Genomic DNA, 16277 nt, shown 5'->3' with positions numbered 1-16277 from the left:
TGTGGGGTGGTCCCACGGCGGGGTCGGGTGGGGCAAGGCTTTGACAGGGCAGCTGCCAGGAGTGCCGCTTTTTGCTTCATCCTCTTTTCTGCTTCTCGGCGTGCTGTTTGGTTGCGATTGACAAAGACTTTGTTAGCTATTTCTAGCAGTTCTGTGGCATTTTTACCTGCAAACCCTTCTAACTTCTGTAAATTTTTTCTGGATGTCAGATTGGGCCTGTCCCACAAAGGCTGCATTTATCAACCGTTGATATTCAGGGGCTTCAGGATCAAAAGTGGTGAAGACCCGAAAGGCTTCACATAGCCTTTTATGGAAATCGGCCTGGCTTTCATTTGGCTTTTGTAGCACCTCAGTGGTCTTAGCCATGTTAGTAGCCTTCTTAACCGTGGCTCTTACCCCCTGTAGGAGGGCCTGTCAATACCTCTCCAACTGGTTTATTCCCCTCCCTCGGTACTGGGGCCCAGCAAGGCTCTTTCTTCAGGAAATTCTCCCGATCCCAGTTCTCTGCATCTAATTGATCCCCTGGAGCCTCTGTTATGACACTTCGGTGCTCCTCTGTATTGAATAGGGTGAGGAGAAGCTGTTGGCAGTTTCCCCAGGAAGGGCGGTGGATCTGGAAGGTGGATTCTAAGAGATCAACCAGCGCTTGGGGCTTTTCAGAGTAGAGGTGATGTGATGTTTCCAGTTAAGGGAATCAGTCATGGAAAAAGACTGGTAGTAAAAAATGGGTCCCCCCTCATGTAGGATCCCATCAGTGGCAAAGTGCTGCAGCCCTTGAGTCTCTCGTAAGGGCATTTGTAGTGCTGAGTCAGCTGGTCCCTGAGCTGACCAGAGGCGCGTACACATTGGTTCTGGGATGGCTGGCCAAGGGGGCACAACAGCTTCAGGAGCATCAGGAGAAGGAGAAGGAATGGAAGGTGGTGGGCTGTCTGGTAAATGGGGATCTGCTACTCTGGGTGCAGGAGCCATGGGGACGTAAGGTGGGGACATTGGAGGCAGCTCTTCAGCCTTTCCCTGGAGGACAGGTGGTTCCTTCTCTTGGCACGAGATCCTTTTCTTTGACTGAACTACTAGGACTTTACAATATCCCTGACCTGCGGCATACAATCAAACCCAAGGGGGCCCTAACTGGGCAATTTCCAACCGTTAATTGATATATAGGATTGGCCCAGGTGGCTGGAGTCTCCCTCTATGACACTACTCAGACAGTGGGCATATCTAAGGTCCCTCTGGGGGCCACCGACCCCAAAGGAGGGCTATTCCAGGGTACAAAGACTGTACAGTTTTTCAGGACTCAATTTTACACCATAATCTCCAGGAAAAATTAAAGTCGCTTAGTCGTGTCTGACTCTTTTCGACCCCCATGGACTGTACAGTCCATGGAATTCTCCATGCCAGATTACTGGAGTGGGTAGCCTTTCCCTTCTCCAGGGGCTCTTCCCAACCCAGGATTATGAACCCAGGTCTCCCACATTGCAGGCAGATTCTTTACCAGCTTAGCCACAAGGGATGCCCAAGAATACTGGAGTGGGTAGCCTATCCCTTCTCCAGCGGATCTTCCCAACCCAGGAAGACTACTGGGGTCTCCTGCATTGCAGGTGGATTCTTTACCAACTGAGCTATAAGGGAAGCCTGATCCCCAGAAAAATCCTTTCCTAAAATTTTTAACCATACACTCTAAGATAGTGAGTTTAGAAGTCAAGTTGCCCATTATGTGAAAGTTCCCACCCTGAGGTGGTGTCCCACAACAAAACAAAGGGAGACACTCATTTTCCTCCATCTGGCCGCTCCCCATATGGAAATTTAGACACCTCTGAGCATTGGCAGGTCAATATAAACTCCCAACCCAGACTAGCCTCGCAAGGACAGATTAAATCCCCCAGAGGCTGGCACTGCCCTGAACTGAATGAGCTCATCATGGAACCACAGGACCCTCTTAGGTGCCATAGTCCAGTCCAAAGACGGTGGAGCGCCGGCTTTCACTCCGCCCAGTCATTCTCCCACACACACCAGAATTGACAGACCACCCGAGGGAACATACCCTATTCTGAGTGACTCTCTGGTCATTGGGAGGTGAGCAGGCGCCCCTTCTGCCGTATGGTGGGTCCTGACTCAGGCAGATGTCCCCAGGGCACTCACCCATCTGACATCCTGTACTTGACCCCGCTTCTGCTCTCCTTCTGAGTCTGTTGGGGAAGCGGCATGGGCCAAGGCCAGTGCAACTTGAGTGAGAATCGGGCTCCAGCAAATGGCCGGGTGGTGCCTATCCGTCTGTCACCGGGTCGGCGGCCACAGCTTTCTCTGGTTCCCTGACAATGGTGGCGCAAGGGGCCAGTTCGGTTGTCAGCTTCCTGGCCAAAGCACCAGAAAATATTATAGAAACCATGGTGTCAGAAAGACACAAGTGTCACTCAGAGATACAGAACAGCAGGGTTTATTCAGCACTGGTGCAGGCCCAGCGGAGTCACCTCCAAAGGCTGGGAGCCCCGGCTTTGTTCTGGGTATCTTTTATACACCGTAAACTTCCCGCTCAAACAGCTCAGATCCCTCCCCTCCCCAGTAGCCCTAATTCCCATGGATGTAAGGAGCAAGCAAGATCACGGAAGTGAAAGTGGTGATTGATGAGCAGCAGCTGTTTAAAAACAAGATAAGGCAAGGGAAAGCAAAAGGTTGTTACTTTAACTGGGGGCTTTGATCTTGCTCACAGCCACCTCCCAGAATCCTTCTCACTGGCATCCATTCTGGCTGAGCAATGTGTGTGCCACCAGGAAGGACTCTGAATCAGAATGATTGGCCAAAGACCACCTGGAAACTAATTCCATCACCATAAACCCTGAGAATGTGAGCCACGTGGCAGAGCAGTTCTCCTGGGTTCCCTTCCCAATAAAATCTCTTGCTTTGTCAGCACATGTGTCTCCTCAGACATTCATTTCTGAATGTTACATAAGAGCCCTCTTTCAGGCCCTGGAAGGGGTCCCTCTTCCTGCAACAAATGGCGACTCTGGCAGGGACTCCTCTTTGCTGCAACTGACATCCTGACCATTTGGGGCACTCAGGGACCAGCTTGCCTGGTAATGGATCAGACCCAGCTGCCACAACTGGGACCCTTTTTTTCCTGGTCTCCTCCTGTTGCAGACAACTGGCCAGAGTGCCCAGACCGGGTAAGGAACAAGAGATTTTATTGATCTCTCTCTCCTTCCTTCTCTCTTTCCTGTCCTTAACCCTTCCTATCCTACCCTTTCTTTTTCTAGCCCCCCGATCCTGAACGCAGAAATCTGGTCAAAGGGCCTCAAATCAGGAGGTCAAATCCTCCTGAGCTGAGGACTGGAGGCTGATCACCTCTTCTTGGCAGAGACTCGAATTCTGGTTCTTTTCTAGTTTCTGGTTTGAATTCTGGTCTGGTCTGGTTTCTGGTAGGGCCAGGTTCCAATCCTCCCTTCTCTGGAGGCCCAGGGTAATGTCCCGTAATGCCTGGGTGTCCGCAGGTGGCAGGAGACGTCTATAAGGCCACAGCTTTTGCCCCTCTCTCCTGCCTCCTCGCCCCTCTCCTTTCAACCTGGCGTCCTTTCCTCCCTTTGGAGTCTTTGAAGACTTGAGATGTTTTCATTTACTCTGTTAGTCCTTGGATCTGAAGCTCTGTGTCTCTATAGGAGGTGTTCTGAGAGACTATAATCTTCTGGTAAGGGAGGGTCTGATTAAGACTGCCAGGTCTGTGTATGTGTTTTCTACTCTGGGATCTGTGTTGTGATTGGTGATGGCCATTCTGCTTTGTCAGGCCACCATTTGGTTTAGACCTGCTGCCATTTTGATAGAACTTGATTTTCATTCCCTGTGCCTTGAGACCAGAGCTCTCAGGAACACTTATCTATAAAATTGTGAATTTTATATTGTAATACCTAATTCATGACTAAGTTTAGAAAATGAAGCTAGATTTTGCGTTGTGTCTGTCTGAATATGTGTATGTCTCCATATGTCTTTGTCTCTGGATAATATTTTTGAGATTAATTTGTAGATAAGCTCTATTTAATTGGCTTTAAAAATGTAAGTGCTTACAAATCAAATAATTCTAAATTAAATTAAATGAATTTCAGATTCATGTGAACTGAGAAATATTCAGTATTAAATGAATACCTGGTAACATAGATATGTCTTTAGAACCATCAATAAGTATAATACTTCTGTTGTACCTAGGTTTACTAGAGGTCAAATAAGACTGTATTCTGCAACAAATTTGTCAACAAGAAATGTACCTCATTGTGTGAAATACTTTAGGGAAACTAAGATGTGTTTTCAATAGAAGAAGGTATGAAAAAAAAATACTGAAAGAGTTATGCATGATCAGGATTTTCTAAAATTGGATTACAATTAGTTGGATAAATGGATTTTCTTAGGAATGACACAGCTGCAGGAGAACTGGTTAGAGCCAACTAGGTCCAAGATGACGGAGTTAACTTTCTCTAGACCTGGAGCCTCCTTATATATACCCATTGTGACATATCAGCAAGCTAAGTGATACACCCATCAGCATTAACTAAATCTGACTGAATGTTCTAAACCCTTTTGATTGATTTTTTTGACAAAACTTCCTAAATCAAATTCTGTTGAAGTACTTTTGATCTCTAGCTAACTTTGGGTTGCTTTAGAGGGCACCTAAAACATCCCAAAGAGAACTATTAAACTAATTGTGCTTATTTGGTTGGTTAAATTACATGGGAAATATTATCAAATGAGTAATAAGTCCTCTCAGGTTATAATGTATGGTAAACATTACTAATATAGATACCCTAGAAATTATGTAGGGTTTCTAACATTCTGATATGTCCTGTTATTCTAATGGGAAACCTGATGACTTCACAAAAGTTACAAAAGGACTGAATGAACCAGCGAATATGCTTATAACTTTTATGGTTTCTATCTGAAAAAATTATAGGTTTGAATCTGTGTTTTCCAGGAGTAGGGAAAACCTTCCCCTTAAAATAATTATGACAGTAATTTGGTAAAATTATATGTTAAAAACAAATTAAAACAATTATATTTTCTCTCTATCTGACTCCTTCAGAGACTAGAAAATCTTAGGTTTTCAGTAACTTTATCAGATGAGTTAGGAAGGTTTTCTCACTAACAGGTACAGAACTCTGAAGGAATTTTTGAGACTTTGAAAAGGGAAGAATTCACCTAGATTTGTTAGGTGAAACCTGTGATAAGCCTTTGGCATGACTTTTCCCAGCCCTGTTTTATTTTAAAAGTTCGATCTGAGAATCTATGAAAGTTTCAACAAAACAAAAAGTCTGTAATCAATTATGGTTATATAAATCATCAGGCCAAATTTATTGAAAGCAGACCTATTTTGCAAACAAATTAGCCTTAATTTGATTATTTTTGATAAAAATGAGAGTAATATTAGGAAGGAAAAGATATTTCAATAAATGTTAAAACCCAAGTTGGTTAATGGAGGTCTGAATCTAGTAAGATTCATCTCCTGGATAGTTTTTTGCTGTTATGTGATATTAATGTAAAATTTAATTGAATTCCTAAAGAACACCCTAAGTTTGTTTCTGAAGCTTATCTCAGTAATCTATCTTTGCATAAAGATCAGATGCCTCATAAGCTGCAACCAGGACTGGAAAAAGACATAATTTAAGGGGCTGTCTCCAACCTGGATGGAAGGACCTTTTTATCAGGTACTCTTAACTAGCTCATGCACAATGAAACTGAAGGGAAATTGACTCTTAGATTAATTCCGACTTCCAAAGGCCCCTACACTGGACTGATCTATAGAGAGGACAACTGACCTGATCTCACCTTAAAATGATGCTCAAACAGAGGAGAAACTGCACTACACCAGGACAAGAAGAAGACAGTTTGCCCAAGATGTGGATCTGATTCGTATGATCATTTATAATGTTTTCTTGACTTCTTAGGCCTTTGCACATAAATGAAATGCTTTTCTATCATAGCCCTGATCCTAGGCTAGTTTTAGAAGTCAATCCAATTGTTGGGTTTGTGGCCAATTACCTGTATCTAGTTCTGGGTTACCTTGGTGAATTTCTCTACTCCAAGTCTCTAACTGGTTGACCCTGAGAAAATTTACTTGAAAAGAAAAATTGTAGTCATATTCAGAGATCAAATTGCCAACATCCGCTGGATCATAGAAAAAGCAAGAGAGTTCCAGAAAAACATCTATTTCTGCTTTATTGACTATGCCAAAGCCTTTGACTGTGTGGATCACAATAAACTGTGGAAAATTCTGAAAGAGATGGGAATACCAGACCACCTGATCTGCCTCTTGAGAAATTTGTATGCAGGTCAGGAGGCAACAATTAGAACTGGACATGGAACAACAGACTGGTTCCAAATAGGAAAAGGAGTACGTCAAGGCTGTATATTGTCACTCTGCTTATTTAACTTATATGCAGAGTACATCATGAGATAAACGCTGGACTGGAGGAAACACAAACTGGAATCAAGATTGCCAGGAGAAATATCAATAACCTCAGATATGCAGATGACACCACCCTTATGGCAGAAAGTGAAGAGGAACTCAAAGGCCACTTGATGAAAGTGAAAGTGGAGAGTGAAAAAGTTGGCTTAAAGCTCAACATTCAGAAAATGAAGATCATGGCATCCGGTCCCACCACTTCATGGGAAATAGATGGGGAAACAGTGGAAACAGTGTCAGACTTTATTTTTCTGGGCTCCAAAATCACTACAGATGGTGACTGCAGCCATGAAATTAAAAGACGCTTACTCCTTTGAAGGAAGGTTATGACCAACCTAGATAGCACATTGAAAAGCAGGGATGTTACTTTGCTAACAAAGGTCCATCTAGTCAAGGCTATGGTTTTTCCAGTGGTCATGTATGGATGTGAGAGCTGGACTGTGAAGAAAGCTGAGCGCCGAAGAATTGATGCTTTTGAACTGTGGTGTTGGAGAAGACTCTTGAGAGTCCCTTGGACTGCAAGGAGATCCAACCAGTCCATTCTGAAGGAGATCAGCCCTGGGATTTCTTTGGAAGGAATGATGCTGAAGCTGAAGCTCCAGTACTTTGGCCACCTCATGCGAAGAGTTGACTCATTGGAAAAGACTCTGATGCTGGGAGGGACTAGGGGCAGGAGGAGAAGGGGACGACAGAGGCTGAGATGGCTGGATGGCATCACTGACTCGATGGACATGAGTCTCAGTGAACTCCGGGAGTTGGTGATGGACTGGGAGGCCTGACGTGCTGCAATTCATGGGGTCGCAAAGAGTCGGACATGGCTGAGCAACTGATCTGATCTGATCTGATGCTTCAGACATTCAAGGAAATAACTAGGTGATTCTATGGGTGTAATTTCAGACTAGACCTTGTATTGCTAAACACTTGAGTTTTCTGAGTCGTGTCAGGCTTGGATGCCACCATTCCCAAAACAATTTCTGCTGGAAGCTAGTAACTACAACCTCACTTTTTATAGAGCTAGGCAACTGCCTACAAGTCTCCCTGAAGGTCTAGACTGGATTTCAGGGCTATTTTTCTAAAAGAAAAAAATGAGATTTATTTTGTCTATTAAAATTCCAGTTGTCACTCCTCCAACTACTTCTAATTGGGATGTTACACCAAAATGGCAGGCCAAGGGATTGAGATTTTAATCCTACAAGACTTAGATCTAGACTTGAAACTCGAATGCTTCCAATTCAGTGTCTATTGTCCAAGCTGAGGCAGTCCTGTGCCCCATTTAAACAGGAAGTTATCACAGCCATAGTTGCCCAGGCTTTATCCAGCCTCCTTGACCTTCCCTGAGTTCCAAAGGGTAGACTCCAACAGTTGCTAATCAGGGAAGGGAGGGGATACAGAAACAGAGGAGGAGCAAATGGTGGTACAGCCTTGAGGCAGGGTCCTGGTTCCTACTCAAAAAAGTATGCATAACAATGTTTTTGAGTTCTTCTACAGAACTGGGGCCCCCACCCGGTGGAGGATGGTAGCTTCAGGCTGAGCACAAGATTCTGAGAGCACCACTCTGGTGGTGGTTGCCTTACCCTCAACCAATCAGAAAAAAATCACACATCCTCAAGCCCTGTCCCCAAATGTTTCCTTCTGTCTCTGGGAACCAGTGATGCCCATCCTGTTAGCTCTCCTGCTTGACCCCTGTCTATTTCATCTCTAAGAGGAGCCAAGTTTCAAGCTAAATTGCTGTCATTACAAGGGTGAATGCTGGTTGCAGATGAAGAGTACCTCAACTTAGATCAGGTAGAGAAAGAGTTCTGCTCTGCTAGGCAGGCCTACACCCATGCACAGCAGGAAAAAGTCACAAAGGAAAGAGACCTCCGCCCCAATTCCCAAGAGGTACCTTGAGTTTGAGGTCTTTCAGTGGGGAGTTGTTAGGGGAAGCACACTGACTGAAACCGCCCACCTTGGCCAGGCACCATAGTAACCATTTGCATGAGTTGTTTTATGACAGGAGGTCCTGGTAAGGAACATGAGACTAATAAGCCACCACCAATGGGAAGAGTTCAGAAAAGATCAAAAGGAGACACCACATGTCCGACCACCTCCCAGTATCCTCGCTGGCATCCATCTTGGCTGAGCAAGGCCACCAGGAAGGACTCTGAGTCAGAATGATTGGCTAAAGACAACCCAGAAACTAATCCCATCACCGTAAAACTTGAGAGTGCTAGCCACGTGGCAGAGCAGTTCTCCTGGGTTCCCTTACCCTACTGCTCTCCACCCGGGTGCCCTTTCCAATAAAATCTCTTGCTTTATCAGCACGTGTGTCTCCTCAGACAATTCATTTCCCAGTGTTAGACAAGAGTCCATTTTCAGGCCCTGGAAGGGGTCCCCTTTCCTGAAACACCCCCACTCCATCAATGGGACCAAAGATTGCTCAGCCTCCAGGGATGGGATAGCATCCCATGTCAGGGAGGTTAGACATACTAGAGTAGGAGCTGCTTTTTGTTCCTTTCTTTAACATCTTGCCGATGCTACAGTGCATTATGTTCAATATGCAATGTTGTGATTGTTGTCAGCGTACAGTCACCTGATTCAGGTATTACATATCTATGGAATATCTCTATTGTTTTTTGGATTTTGCCACAGAAGAATGAGCAGTTTGCTGAGCCACAGGTCCTTGTGAATTGTCTATCTCAGATATACTTTTCTGTGTATACAAAGAAGGAAGATAGGAGATAATTATTGTGGATTATCTCTTAGAGATGCAGATTTCTGTGTATCTGTGGAAGTATGGAAGGAAGAAAGAGGGGAAGGAATGAAGGAAAAGGAAAAGGAGATTCCTTCTGGATAGTCAAGTGATGGGGATTCCACATGGTCATCTCAACAGACACAGCAACAACATTTGACAAAATTCCACGTCCACTCATAGTAAACTCTCTTTTCAAGATGGGTACAGAGAGGGAGTTCCATGGTAGCCTAGTGGGTAGGACTCCCGGCTTTCACTGCTGGGGCCTGGGTTTAGGGAAGTAGATCCCACAAGCTGTGCAGCCAGGCCCCCTACCCTGGCACCCCAAATAAGGTACTGAGGGAGTATTTTGCAACATAACCAAGGTACATTTGATAAACTAAAAGGTAATATCATACCCCTCAGCGTATAATATTAGATTTGGAGACCTGCAGTGAAGTCGGACTCCACATCGTGGTGTGTGGGTGGACAGAATGAGTGTGGCCCCCTGAAGGGGGAGACCAGTGCACGTCTGCAGTACTGAACCTTTGACACTGGGCCTTCAAAAGCGTTTCATGCCGATCAAAGTACTTCAGTGGAAGAGAAAGTATGAAAACACGAGTCAGAGTCCATTGTCAGCTGACAGGCAGCAAAGGAGACTGTGAGACATAATTTTAGAGTAAAGAGAAAACAGGCCCAGAGAGAAGATGGAGAAGAAGGAAACGAGAAGCGAACCAGTAAAAGCCATGTGTGTAGGCATGATTAAATGCTGAGTGGAGGGAGAAGAGTACATCGTCTTGTAATGGGTATATATTAAAAGTGTAGAATTAACATTTGAAAGGTCAACGGGAATTCTCATGAGAGAGCAAAACGGTGGGCACTTAAACACGAAAGCCTGGAAGAGCACAGAACAAAGGGGAAAGGGAAACATTAGATTTCTATGGCTCAGTTATCTTCTGTGCTTTGTGAAAACCCTAACATGGAAGTTAAAGAGCATCCAAGTCTTGGGCTATCAGAGGGGAAAATTAGCCAATGGGTTAGATCCACCGGGGAAGAGCAGGCCCAGGTAGGATGGGGGTGGGGGGAGGTGGGGGTGGGGGGGTGGAGGTAGGAATACGGAGTCCTGCCGGACCAAGGCCAGGAGTAAATGTCCCACCTTGGAAGTTCATCCCCCAACACGGTCAGTTTAAATGGCTGGAGTATGTTCAAAAATTCAAAGGGAAATATTCATTGTCTGGAGAACCATGACATTTTTTCTCCCGGTCATGATCTGGTACTAGATTTTTTTCCTCCCCTGAAAACAAGTACAGAATTTTCAGGAGTGAAATATTTGTTGTCTCCCATTGGGCACCAAGAGACACTCCCCTGTGTCTTCAGCTGAGGCGGGGGTGGGGGTAGGGGGAGGAATGTACCACCGTCCAGGAGAGAAACTCAAACAGGGACTAGAGGGAATGCCCTCGGGGGCTCCCCAGGGTCAGGGGCAGCCTCTCTCCTGGCCGTGGGGAAAGGAACACAGTCTGGTAATTAAGGGGAAGGGAATATCAGATGGAGGACTCTGAAAGGTTTCGGGGCGCACTAGGGAAATATTGATCCTACTCTAAATGCTGACCCAGTAAGCCCTCAGTTCCCTGGTAGCACTCTCAGACACAGCCCTCCCAGTCTCTCACCTCAGCCCTGGCTGAGTTCACAACCAGACCCACCCTCTGCCTGGCCCTGCGACTGTTACCTAATCCCATTAGAATACCCACCCAGTGACCCCTTTTTGTCTGTCAATATCTCCTTGGTAGGAAGTAGCCGCAGAAGATGGTATAGACTTGGCTACTCTGGGACCCTGCTTTGAACTATTCTCATTGGCAGATGTCCCTGAGCCAGGCCGCCAGGCTGACAGAGGGCCAGGTCACCTTGCGGGCAGCCCCTCTTGCTGCTCGGGCTCTGGGCAGTGCTGGCTCCTGTCCAGTGTTCTCCAGGACATCCCTCATGGCGCTACAGCTCTTCGGAGGTGGTGACTCCCAGGAAGGAGCTGCACCGAGACAAGAGTGTCCAGGTGCTGGGCTGGCTCTGCTACAGCCTGCGTGTTGCAGAGCAGAGGCATGTTATCCACATGTGGCACAAGAAATTATTTTCACCCGGACACCTGCCGCTGATGACTCAGGATGACCAAGGAGCCCTCCAGATAGACTACCCCATCGGCCCTTCAGACTGTTACTACCTCGGCTACCTGGAGGAGATTCCTCTGTCCATGGTCACCTTGGACACTTGCTATGGGGGTCTCGAAGGTATCATGAATTTGGATGACCTTACCTATGAAATCAAGACTCTCATGTGTTCTGAAAGGCTTGAACACATAGTTTATCAGATTGTGGCAGATGCCAGTGGAACAGGACCTGCATTTAGACCGGATCACAAGGAGGATAGGCAGTCATTGCCCCCTGAAGTGGATGTCAGTGTAGCCCCCAGAGTTATTTCCAGAATGCTTGCAACCTATCCTTCAGTTATGTCAGCATTGGATCAGTTTTCTAATTCAATGTATTGTGTATACAACAATGTCACTATGTGTATAAAATTCTTGTTACAGATCAGTAATATGGTGGATTCCTTTTATAAGGGTCTTGTGTTGAATTTCTGGCTCATTGCAGTGCTAATATATGATGTACAAGATCCTACCAGAATGAATGATTATAATGTACCATATGGTCCATATGCTCGTTACCGTGCAGCAACCTTTCTACCATATGGAGATCCCAGTACATCCTTCATATTTAATCGTGATGGACCCAATTTAACTCAATTTGAATCAGAACTTTATGTATTGTGTAACAGTCCTTTTAGTCTGGTCTAAATGGACCAGACTCCCTAGTTGGTCGTCTAGGGAGACGTGTAATCTTGTTAGGCGTTTTAACAGCCCGACTCACTGGGAGACAAATTGGTCTGTACTATGATGAGGATACCTGCTTTTGCCTGAGGAGGAGCAGCTGCATTATGGGAACATTCCCATCCTTGACAGATTCCTTCAGTAACTGTTCCGCTCTTCACTGGCGGAGCATAGCAGGATTTTGGGGCAGTTGTACGTTCGTGAAACCTCAATGCTTTTTTAATGAAAGCCTGATAAAAGAACGTTGTGGAAATTCTGAGGTAGAGGATTGGGAGGACTGTGACTGTGGCTCCTTCAAGCAGTGTTATAACAACCCATGCTGTAAATTTAACCGTATGTTCAAGGTAGGGGCTGAGTATCATATAGGAGACTGCTGTACAAACTGTACCTGGTCTAAGAGAGGAACACTCTGCAGACCAATCCAGAGTATATGTGATCTTCCGGAATACTGTCGTGGAACAGTCTCTATATGCCTCTGGATGATCTTTATATGCAGGATGGAAAGCCCTGTTCTGAAGAGGGTTGCTGCTGTAATGGGACCTTCACTGACCGCAGTGTGCACTGCAGAGAAATATTTGGAAGAGACTCTTTTCAGGGTCGTGATGACTGTATGAAATCAATAGAGGAACCAATCAATTTGGACACTGTACTGCTATGCACAGGGTCTTGAAATTTAATGGTTGTAAAAAGGAAGATGTAAAGTGTGGAAGGCTCCAGGGTAGCAATGTCACTCAACTTCCCCCATTGCAGGAAGAGGTTTCATTCCATCAGCCAAAGATCTCAGGGGTCTGGTGTTGGGGACTATCCAATCACCATAGACTTGATGTAATAATTGATGTTGGTCAGGTGAGAAATGGTACCCTGTGCGCTCTTGAGAAGATCTGTATTAACAACTGCAGCAATACTAGTCTCAAATGGCTATCCCCCCAGTAAATGCAATTTTAGAAGACTTTGCAACAACTACGGAGAGTGCTTTTGCCACATAGGCTGGAAACCTCCAATGTGCAGAAGCAGAGGTCCTGGAGGGAGCATTCCAGACAGACCTGCTTCATCTGGTTTCGGACAAACTGGCTCCGTAAAAACAAGTCAAAAACCACTCCAGTACTTGCGGCTGATCTTTGGTTGCATTTATGTGTTCATAGCTGCACTCCTCGGAGAAGGCAATGGCAACCCACTCCAGTACTCTTGCCTGGAAAATCCCATGGACGGAGGAGCCTGGTAGGCTGCAGTCCCTGGGGTCGCTAGGAGTCGGACATGACTGAGCGACTTCACTTTCACTTTTCACTTTCATGCATTGGAGAAGGAAATGGCAACCCACTCCAGTGTTCTTGCCTGGAGAATCCCAGGGAACGGGGGAGCCTGGTGGGCTGCCGTCTCTGGGGTGGCACAGAGTCGGACACAACTGAAGCGACTCAGCAGCAGCAGCAGCTGCACTCCTCCTTGGTGTAGCCACCAGTGTTAGAAGTATCCAGACCTCCACAGTTAAGGAAGTGACAGTAAAGGTTGCTTAAATTATGAACCAGCCTCCTGATCTCCATACAACCAAGGGAAATATAGGAGTCATATCAGTACATGTGATGAGAGCAGCAATAAATCAGCAAAGGTGTGGATTTCATGTTCTAGAAGTCTGCAGGCAATAACGGGGCAGTTCCAAAATCTGGGGCCATCAGGAGGCATTGACATTTTCACATCAGGTCTCTTGAAACAGCACTCGCAAATAAATCTTGAAAACCACTTGTTGGTGTCCTGTAATATTTGTAAACTCTAAGAGGGCAAACAGCTGGACAGTTTGGCTAGGATTGAGACCTAAATCAGCAGCTGGGTCTTGACCTGTGTTCACTGGTCCCAGTACTAACAAAAGTTTTTATGGGCTTCTTCAGGGGCAGATTCTTGACATTTCTCCAGCCGTGGGGTTTTTCTCTCCTTCTCTTTAATCTCTCCTTATCTAAACCCAAAGTGGGTTCAGGGTAACAGAGGGCTCCTCCCAGCCAGCGCCATGTATGTCCTTCTGGGATGGCTGCGGTCTGTGGGGTGAGAGCAGTGTGGGCTCAGTTTCCAGCCAGCATAAACTATGACTCTCTGGACACTGTATCCCCAAGTGGACACCAAGACAGAAGGCTGAACATAGTAGCATTTATGGAAATCCCATCTGAACATGAGGCTGCAGTGCCCATGTGACCGCGGCCATCACAGGGAGTCTGTGGGTGTGAATCCCTGCCTTCCTTCCTTTTAAAACAACTTTAAATTTATTTATTTACTTTTGGCTGTGCTGGGTCTTGGTTGCTAGGCAAGGGCTTTCTGCATTTGCGGTGAGCGGGGCTAACTCTCTAGTAGTGTTGTGCAGGTGGTTTCCCTTTTGGTGAAGGACGAGCTCTAGAGCATAGGCTCAGTAGCTGTGGTGTGTGGGTTTAGTTGTTCCGTGACATGTGGGATCTTCCCAATCACAGATAGAAGTGTCTCCCGCACTGGCAGGTGGATGCTTTACCACTGAGCCACCAGGGAAGCCCTTTCTCTTCCTTCTTGCATCTACACTTCAGTGCACTCTCAGGGAATGTAAGCCAAGTAATGTCTGGTGAATAACAGACATGAGTTTATAGAACACCCCTGTGGGAGAGGAGAACCAGTCCTATATCTGAACAATGTTCAAGGAACTAAATATTATTTAAAACATGATGTAAAATTAATAAAATATAATGTGTAAGTGAAATGAAGCATTTTATTTTAAATCAACACTTCAAATTATGTTGACTTTGCCCTTGCAATACAGGTACACTGCATAGAATTAAAAAGACACAATCTCCCATGAGCCTAGGGAGTTACACTTCCTACATAGACCACAAAAAGCTGCTTGTAGTAGAAATCTTGTGTCCATGTTGGGTTTTTCCTCAATGCACACAGTTACAGCTGTCTTGCTTCTACACACACTATCCTCTCATCTCCAAATGCATCTTGACGGCCTGTCTTTGAAGCTCCATCCAATTTCCAACATTCAGTCTGCACTGGAGTCTTCCAATGCTTTGCCCCTCTCAGTGTATTCCATTCTTTTATTGGTGAACATTAAGGAGAATTGAGAGGTGAGATGAATTCAATACTCACCTGTTTCCACACCCTACATGTAAAAGGTGTAGTTGATGCTGGACCACCCTCTGCCCGCCTTTTGACCCTCTTCTTTCTGAAGCTCAAGGAGCAGACCTCCCCCACGTGGCTTGTCAGGGGGGCTCCCTACCAGGGATCATCTCCCCTCTCCCTGAGGCTCACTTGCATTTCAAGGACTCAGGACACCAAGTCCTGATTGCCTTTGAACTCTTGCCATTGTCCCCTTTTCTTCTCTTTCTGACTATTGGTCTTCACATCACATCTCATGATTTGGCTACTGCATTCTGATCGAAGTCCAGAGACGTGCCTGAAAATTGATGGGGCTTCTGAGTCATGTGACTTTCCCCCAAAAAGAACCTCCACCACCCATTCCCCATAGAATTCAGTGCACACACAGATCACCTTGTTCCAATTAGGGACTGAGCTATTAATACTTCAGGTTGGGTTCCAGGTTTGTGAGGGCTGCTCTGTTCATGGTTTTCTCTGATTTACAGAACAGTCTTCTAGGGACTGCAATGAGAATCTGGGCTGTTGGTCCTCAGGAAGCAGGACAGTTCAGTGTTTGACCTAATCTCTAAGCAGACTTGGGCTTCCTTGATAGTGAAAAGTTGATGAACCACAAAAGATGCTGGGATTCTCGGCCTCCAGAGGAGAAGAATTCAATCCAGGGCCAGTGACTAGGCTTGATCACTCAGAGCTTTTGTGTAATAAAGTTTTATTAAAGTATAAAAATGGAGAAGGAAATGGCAACCCACTCCAGTATTCTTGCCTGGAGAATCCCATGGACAGAGGAGCCTGACAGGCTACAGTCCACGGGATCGCAAGTGTCGGACACGACTTAGCGACTAAACCACCATCAAAGTATAAAAGAGACAGAGAAAGCTTCTGACATAGACATAAGAAGGGGGCAGAAAGAGTGCCACCCTCACCCCCACTAGTCTTTAGCCGGATGTTATATAGCTACTAGCAAGCTGTTAATTATAGAAAGGAGATGTCTCAAAACTCAGAGTGGCACCAGGCCCCTCACCCTCAACATGCGTTTTGAGATAACATTGGCACCGGATGAGTCATCCTGGGCCATAAAATGATTGACATGAATCCTGAAGAAAGGCAAGCATCCAAGTAAATATATAGTTTCGTTAACATATTAGGAGAACGAT

General features: G+C 45.7%; 1 non-coding gene across 1 annotated transcript in view; it reads left to right on the top strand.

Moving 5' to 3' along the window:
* Positions 1–2962: 2962 nt before the first annotated feature.
* LOC102279620 (uncharacterized) overlaps positions 2963–16277 on the top strand; it is a 33154-nt gene continuing 19839 nt past the window's right edge. The window contains exon 1 of the transcript XR_011467825.1: positions 2963–3161. This is a non-coding gene — a transcript (uncharacterized protein). The remainder of the gene's footprint in view (positions 3162–16277) is intronic.

Source organism: Bos mutus, chromosome 19 (genome assembly GCF_027580195.1).
Source record: "Bos mutus isolate GX-2022 chromosome 19, NWIPB_WYAK_1.1, whole genome shotgun sequence".
Taxonomy (NCBI): domain Eukaryota; kingdom Metazoa; phylum Chordata; class Mammalia; order Artiodactyla; family Bovidae; genus Bos; species Bos mutus.
Note: the sequence above shows the minus strand (reverse complement) of the source record. Positions and strands in the feature narration are given on the sequence as shown.